This window comes from Gigantopelta aegis, chromosome 1 (assembly GCF_016097555.1).
Source record: "Gigantopelta aegis isolate Gae_Host chromosome 1, Gae_host_genome, whole genome shotgun sequence".
Taxonomy (NCBI): domain Eukaryota; kingdom Metazoa; phylum Mollusca; class Gastropoda; order Neomphalida; family Peltospiridae; genus Gigantopelta; species Gigantopelta aegis.
In genome coordinates this window covers 21,267,357-21,275,352 of record NC_054699.1, presented here as the reverse complement: position 1 = coordinate 21,275,352, position 7,996 = coordinate 21,267,357, and positions in this window count along the sequence as shown.

The following is a 7,996-nucleotide window of genomic DNA, read 5'->3' as shown; positions in this document are numbered from 1 at the left end:
CTTGTACAAATATTAGAACGGTCAGAAACACGTTTAATATACAGCCACTAATATTTTATGCAGAAAAATATATTTGATATGTAATTATAATCGTTAAAAAGTCTCGGTTAGTCGATAACATCTTAAAAATTGCAGCAAACTCAGGAATGTCCCTTTAAACTTACATATTTATATATAATGTATTTTCTTGTTTAGAATATCAGTGTCTGTATATTCAATGTGTTTCTGGTCGTCTTAAGATTCGTAAGAAGCCCAAACTGGATTTTGTCTTCAAATAATTTCGTACGTACGAAATACAACACATTGAATAGGAATAAGATGGAGCCAAAAACCGCGGAACCGGAAGAGGCCTATTTATTAGTACGATCGTACTAATAGCACGATCACAACCTGACAACTCAAATAGCTTTCAAAGAACCAATGTTGGCGTGACAACTTTTTTCTTTGTCTCTCCTGCCACTCCTGTTTTGAAAATCAAAATATTGTTCTTGCATATGTATTATGGAACCGGACTGTCTGGTCTGGAGTAACGCAACAAAATATTAAAGGAATTTAAACATTAACTGTAAACGAAGGAAATGTTATGTACTTTTATGTTGTACTTATTCAATGTTATTTATATCAAAAATCGGTTACATAGTCATCAAGGTGTCCAGGCTTGACCCGATGACGTTTGGACTGTCGAATCGGGCGAACGTTATTTGGGGTCCTCTCTATAGACGTTTCGCACACATCATCTGGAACAGTAGGATCTGTCTCTAATAACACACCATTATCATAGGATTGATCAACATCAGACAACAGCTCAGGAACAGGTGGTTGATTGGGTGGGTTATGAAAGGTTTGGACTTCATCATCAAGTAAATCCTGAATGGTATGAAGTGGTTTGCTAACACTGATGACGGAACTTGGAACTTTGAAACACTCGCTGTCACGTACTCTTATAAGAGGTACTCCTCAGTTGATTGCCTGTAAATTTGGCTATGTTTAACCATGTGCCATCCTTGTGAACAACCAAGTACCGTGGTCGACCACAAGTCTTTTGACGATCATTTAACAAGTATACCACGTCACCTGTCGAAACACTAGGAACCTGGGGTTCGCGGCTAGATGGTGTCTTCGACTTTTCACTGAATTCATATTTGGCTGTGCGAATCATATTTTGATCACTGATCAACTTGTGATCATCAACAGGTATTTGGTCGTTTGTGAACTGGTCTCTGTGAGTCCACATTTCTCTTGAAGACAGACCCCGGGAGCGAATTCTTGAATTAAGTCTGGCCGTAACAATAGCTAGAGTGAGAGAAGAAATGCTTCCACCATGAGGATCATGTCGAACAAGTTCTTCTTCTATCTCTTGAACAGCTTTTTCCGCCACTGGATTTTTGTTTGGATTCTTAATCCTTCCTAATTCTAAAGAAATTATTTCCTTTTCCAGTAGCTTATCCTTTATTAAAGCCTGGAATCCAGGAGCAGGATCAATACGAACAACTGCAAGGGGACCGCTGAGAGGACGGAGTTCAACACATGATCGAATCAAAGCGTCACGTAATGATTCAGCACGTTCATTTTCAATCAACATAGTTGTAGTGAATCAGGTGACTGTTTCTCGAAGGCCGAAGATCAGTTGTCGGTTACGTTTGATAACGTTGGCTGCAAATGTGGATCCAATGACTTCAGGAGGTGGACATGAAGTTTGTTGGATGAGTCTGAGAAACTTTGGTTAAGGATGCACAATGATGACAACTTGTGGAAGTGAGGGTAATGGCATTATCACAATCCAATGTATAGAAATAGCGCTGGAAAACCAGTTTCATTTGATGACAGGTTGGATGATCCAATTGAATGTGTAGTGCAGCAAGGAGACCATCAAGAAATTGTCGTGGTACAATTATACTGTCTTGTGTGGGATGTAGAGGTTCATGCCGTCGAACAACCAACAAGCCATCATTGGATATAGAGACAACTCTTAAGTAACGCTTGACATCCTTAACATTCATAACCTTCTTGGACGGACGTGTACATTGGCGTAGATGAGCGTGAGTACGCCTCAGTACAGAACATTCCTCCTGAATACGTAACCATGCAGTTCGGCTGGTGAATGGTAATCGTGCTGCTCCCTTTAGAATATCTTGGATGTCAACTTTGCGAACAGTAGCATTCTCGAACTGTCTGACGAAACTACCAATTTGGCATTCAGTTTCGCTGCAAGCAAGAGCATTGCGGCTTGTGAAGTCGGACGGAACATTAGCTGCACCTGCCAAGTGCCTTATGGCAGCTTGATATTGGCTTGTTGTAGAGAGGAATGTTAACACACGTGGGCTCGTGGAGAATTCGCCCCTGGCTAGTTTTTCGTAAGCCTGAACGCAGGGCTTACTGTCTGTGAGGATGACTGTGTTGGCTTTGGACTGTATAATATATGGACTAAAGTGTTTAGTGGCGAATGCAATAGCTAGCGCCTCAATTTCACAAGGTATCCATGTATACTGACGAGCTCTCAGTTTCGCACTGAAAAAGCCTGCAAGTCGAAGCTTGCCATCGCGTGTGATGTACATTGTAGCACCAATTCCATGATTTTTTATTGACCCATCGGTGACAATCCATAGCTGATCATCTGGCCTAGGAATCACTATGGATTTATGGTGGGCCAGCTCTTTCTGAGCACTATAAAATGCAGTCAATCTGTCTTCTGACCATTCAATCTTGTCCTTGGACTCTTTGCCTGCAGTGATGTCATCTAGTGGAGAAAGAATTGATGCGCATCCAGGTAGAACACGGGCGAGTACCTTGTAAGCACTAATGAACGATCGAAGACCCTTGATTGTAGGTGGTACAGAGCAGTTGACAAGAGTAGCAATCCTGTGAGAGTTTGCCGAAAGTGAACCTGAATTCCAAGTCCATCCTAATATGGTTGTGGACTTCGGACATATGACCGTCTTGCGAGGAGAGAGATGGAGGTTGGCCTTTAGTAGACAAGCAAGAACGCTCCTCCAGTTGTTTAACACCTTGTCGATTGTATTGCCACCACAGAAAAGATCATCTGCAATTTTCACAACAATACCTTCTTTCAGTAATGAACAGAGAACACGACACAGAAGTTCCTCTAAGGCGGTTTCCGATCCTGGCATGCCCATAGCAGATCTGGCATAGACTCTGACACCTCTAAACGGCGTTACCACACCGCAGAACTTCATGGAGTCTTTGGACAACGGTATCTGGTAAAAAGCACTGCTAAGATCGGTGGTAATAATATGTCTCCACTGCGCAATTTTCCTCAGAGTAGAATCAATGTCTGGTAAGAGTGAAGGTTGGGGTTTACTATAACGGCCAACATCAGCGAATGCAGTTACAAGGCGTGTTCCTCCGTTAGGCTTGTTCACTAGGAAGGAAGGGTTGACATATTCCACTGATATGCCTGCATCTTCTGGGCGAACAAAAACACCCTTTTCTACAAGCTCTTCAAACTTATCTTGTAATTCAAGTAACCTGTCACGGTTATATTGGCAAAGCCGACCTTTACGTTGGGGGGGGGGGGGGGGGGGGGGTAAACAGGACCCATATGAACTACTGCCTTGAAAGGGTCCATGGTACCATTGTAGCTTGGAATGCTTGGACTGAATACGTCATCAAATTCAGAAAGCAGACTTTTGAAGTCACGTTTGGATGCTGGTGTCAAGATATTATCTGGATCTAACGTGGCGCTCTCTGAATGCGTATCTGAAATTTTACCAATATGTGTCTCTCGGATGGTAATGTCAGGACTACGTGGACACGACGCAGACTTCAGGAACAAACACCGGTCGTATCTGACAGAAATGTTCGTTTCTCTGTAAGGTAACTGGGGTGTTTGTTAGGTTCGGAATGCGGATCCGGCCTGAGACACTAGTAACTATGCTGGGCAATGGCCAGACATTGGACGGTTTCGTGTTCTTCGTTCGTATGATATTCCGTTGAGGTTCTAGAGCAAATTCTTCACTTGAACTGTTGTATGGTTCTGGAACCTGTACCTCGATATAGTCACCGGGCTATATAGTTGATGCAATGGAAGGAGCTCGCAAAACTGTAGCGTGGCAAACCGAATGCGAAGAATCTTTTGGCCTGGAAATTGTACCATACTCAAAACATGTACCATCACCGAGAATGATGGTTCTAGTTGCGGGGCGAGCATAGACATCATTTACTTCCATAAATGGCACACCTGCGAGAATGCCAACGTCCACACTTTTGATAACGAGAACTTTAGAAATAAACTGATGTTTCTCTCGAGAGAGAATGTGATCTCTGTTTCTCCTATGGTTTCCAATGGAGGAAAACCATCAGCTTGGTGGGCAGACTGTGTACTTTTAATGATTTTTGCGCCTAAACGGAAGGCAGTTGATTCTCGAATCATGTTGCCGGTCGCTCCACTATCAAGAGTAAGTCTAACCGTGTGGTGGCCACAAAATACATCCAGGTATGGTGAAGAAGAGATATGTATTCGTCTCGCAGATGGGGCTGTCATGAATGGACTCTTACTTACTGATGGTTCTGCATCTGGTTCGTCACTGGAATCCTCACTGAGGTGTTCATCACTGTCAACTAGAGCAATAATCTGTCTCGCCCTTGCCATATATCGACGATCAGCATCAGGGAGAAATGGACATGCACTGGGAAAATTATTTACATCTTGCTTGTTTGTTTGTTTACAAATTGGGCAGGTCTTTTTAGGCAGTTGGCGCTTTGATACATAATTCGGCTTTCTATGGGAGGGTTGATGAGTAGTAAAGTGGTTGTTCGTTGAGGAAGCTCTTAGGATCTTAACCTCCTCACCTGCTTGAACTTCATCTAAAAGAGATGTAAGAGCCTGGGAGATCTCTGGTCGAATAGAGGCTAATGTCCATGAACGGAGCTCAGTGCCATATCGTTGTTTGATAAGCTTTGATAAAGCAGGATGAAGTAATCGTAACCAAGTCAATACTGCAAAGTTTTCGAGGGAGGGTGTAACCTCTTCATCTGCGACATGATCACCGTGATGGGTAATACTGGATTCGTTTGTGAGTAAGTTATCTTCGATAAAAGCAATTATCCATTGGTACAAATCTTCTGGTCGTTCATCTGGGAGTAACAAAATGTCGTTAAAATCCAAGAAATGGGCACCGGTAGTTTGAAATCCGAAATGGAGACGGATAGCTTGCCAAATATTATCCAAAGAGGTGGAGTTGCGAACAATTGTGTTTCTTGAAAGTATAGGACAGTAATTTGCGATTTGACCAAGCATGAGTTCTGGCATGTTAACCTTTTGTTGCGCAGGATACCGTCATTTAATAGGAATGCGGTCAACATCATTCCTGAAACCACGAAGTGGATTGTCTTTAGTACGTTTCTCCCAGTAAAAACCAGGTACGAGAAATGTTGAGAAATGTGTGTCGAGCGATAGATAACGTGTATTGTAAGTTCTGTCGCCAGCTTTCGAACGAACTTATTGTTTCATGTTTTGTTAGACACCATTGCTTCGGTGCGCGATGGCTGTGGGCCATTGTGGATGACCTGTTTGAAATAATTTATTATTAGACTAGTAAACACGTTATCGTGTTTTACAGGGGTGTTGTTTTTGTGTCGAACACTCACGCGTGTTCTGTTGGGCCCGGTTTTGACACCTACAACCGTAATACTTCCTTCAGTGAGTCGCCTGTGATTATCTTACAGATACTCTGTTTCAAGGCGTTGGTTCAGATCCCGACGATGCCACCACGCCAGTAAGAAGAACAGAAATACAACACACTGAAGGTATCTCACCACTATTGATTATACATTGGTGACAGTACAAATATAAAGCCAAGCACTGACTAAATTATTAACAGTAGGTGCTATATACTACCTGACATGAAGAGAACAGCCTCTGTGACAGGATTTAAGTAAATAAAATTGATACTTCGCCACCTGCAATTTTAATTATCCACTCTCCTAAGCACATGGGCTAATGGAGGGGAGGCTACTCTCGTTAAATATATGTACCACAGGCATAGCAAACATGGTCTTGCTTGTAGCTAAGCAGATATGCATCTGTCAGTTTGATATGCCAAAATCAAGAGGCAATGTTACCCTTCCAATATTCCATAATCATACTGTCAAGTCTGTTCAGACACCAACATAATAAAATAAAGAAAAGAGGTACTCTTTTTCATGGAACTAAATTCGTCGCCTACACGTCGCTCATTGGCTGAAATAGCGGTGTGATCCCTGAATAGGAATAACATAGAGCCAAAAACCGCGGAACCGGAAGAGGCCTATTTATTAGTACGATCGTACTAATAGCACGATCACAACCTGACAACTCAAATAGCGTTCAAAGAACCAATGTTGGCGTTGGACATAAAATGAAATTTGACCTAGTACAAATAGTAGAACGATCAGAAACACATTTAATATACAGCCACTAATATTTTATGCAGAAAAATATATTTGATATGTAATTGCAATCGTTAAACAGTCTCTGTTAGTCGATAACATCTTAAACATTGCAGCAAACTCAGGAATGTCCCATTAAAGAAGGATCCTCCACCTCAGTGTGAACATTGTCAGTGTACACTGACTGTGCGCCACAGTTTGGTGGAGTGTGACCATCTCAAGCCGAAAAGAAATGATATATTTGGCAACAGAAATGTTTTGGAATCTTTTTAATTCCATCCAATGTTAATTGTAAAAGTTTTTAAAACACTTTGACTTCCATTCAAAGTTTTAAGATATACTTAACTTGATTTTATATACTGTATTATACTTTTTCCCCACAGCTCCTTACATTGTGGTTTTACATAAATATATATAAATAATATTTTCATATACTTACCATTTGTGAAACCCAATAGCCGATGTGTATTTTTGTGCTGGGGTGTCGTTAAACATTCATTCATTCATTCATTCAAACTCGCTGTCGCCACTTCATGGACTACTCTTTTCGATTAGCAGCAAGGGATCTTTTATATGCACCATCCCACAGACAGGGTAGTGCATACCACGGCCTTTGATATGCCAGTCGTGTTGCACTGGTTGGAACGAGAAACAGCCCAATGGGCCCACCGACGGGGATCAATCCTAGACCGACCGCGCATTGAGCGAGCACTGTATCACTGGACTACGTCCCGCCCTAAATCTGACGTCATGACGTATATTAAATTTAATTGAATACTGACGATGCAAATAAATGCGTTATTGATGGAAATACGCAAACAAATCGGAACAGCGAGTCCAGTGTCATTGTCAGACAAGGTGTAACGGACATAGTGTAACGGACACAATTTCTTATGTAATTTAATAGTTACAATCGACCATGGGCTTCATTTGGTGGGGGACGTGTCTCCCCCCCCCACTTTTTGGGATGGCAAAAATCACATATTTCAAGACAATATTTATTTGCGTTTTACTTTTACGGTCATTTTTACCTGGATTGTCAACTTTTGCATATCTTACATTATCTGGAATGAATATCTGTTCATATAGGCCCGAGGTCCCGATGTTACCATATTCAGATATTCTGAGCATGTACAGTATACATTTGTTGGCAATAAAGTATGTTTCACTTTGTAGTATAGTATGTAATGTATTTGCAGACAGCCAATTTTACAATGACTCGATGGAAACGATGTGGATGTAAATTGCAGTATATATTTCAGAAAAATATTCAGTGTACATGGTGGTGCACTACTCTAAATAATGTTCTCAGACAGCCACAATGACCTTGGGCGCTCGCGATTAGTCGCACGAAATATTGTTAGAACCCAATTGTCCCCCCCCCCCCCCCTTTTTCCTTGCAAATGACGCCCATGCAATCGACTATATACCTGCAATTATTAATATTATGCACCATTAAAGTGACGATCCTGAGTTTGCTGCAATTTTTAAGATGTTATCGACTAACAGATACTTTTTAACTATTGTAATTACATATTAGTGGATGTATATTAAACGTGTTTCTGATCGTTCTAATATTGTACTAGATTAAATTTCATTTTATTTCCTA